A 465-nucleotide genomic window follows, 5' to 3' on the forward strand; every position below is an offset into this window, starting at 1 on the left:
ATTATACTTACATGCATATTAAAATGTTAGAAAGAGTTTTAAGTGTATCGAAAATACCAGTATTCCAATTATTTTAACTGTTGATCTAAATTATAAAAAATATATATAATATTGTTTTGTCGATTTTTAGCAAATCGATGGTGGTTCGATATCTAGTAGTCTAGGAGCGAAACCTACTCCTCTTTGTAGGTACCAATTTTCTAAAAGTGCATCAAAGTGTCTTCGATTAGACGAGTATTGGGAATAAAACAAAATAAAATGTGTAAATCAATAAAAAAACAAGAAGATAAAGATTTCAAAGAGAAAATGTGCTGAAAATAGAAAGATTTGCATTGAAATTAAAAGAAAGCAGTAGAATGCCTTCGACTAGGTCAAAGGACTTTGACATGAAAATTAAAAGATGCAGAAAAGAGTAAATTAAATAAAGAAGATAAATAATACTCAAAAGATAAATTTACTTGAAAT

The sequence above is a fragment of the Arachis ipaensis genome, chromosome B01 (genome assembly GCF_000816755.2).
Source record: "Arachis ipaensis cultivar K30076 chromosome B01, Araip1.1, whole genome shotgun sequence".
In the NCBI taxonomy this organism is placed as follows: domain Eukaryota; kingdom Viridiplantae; phylum Streptophyta; class Magnoliopsida; order Fabales; family Fabaceae; genus Arachis; species Arachis ipaensis.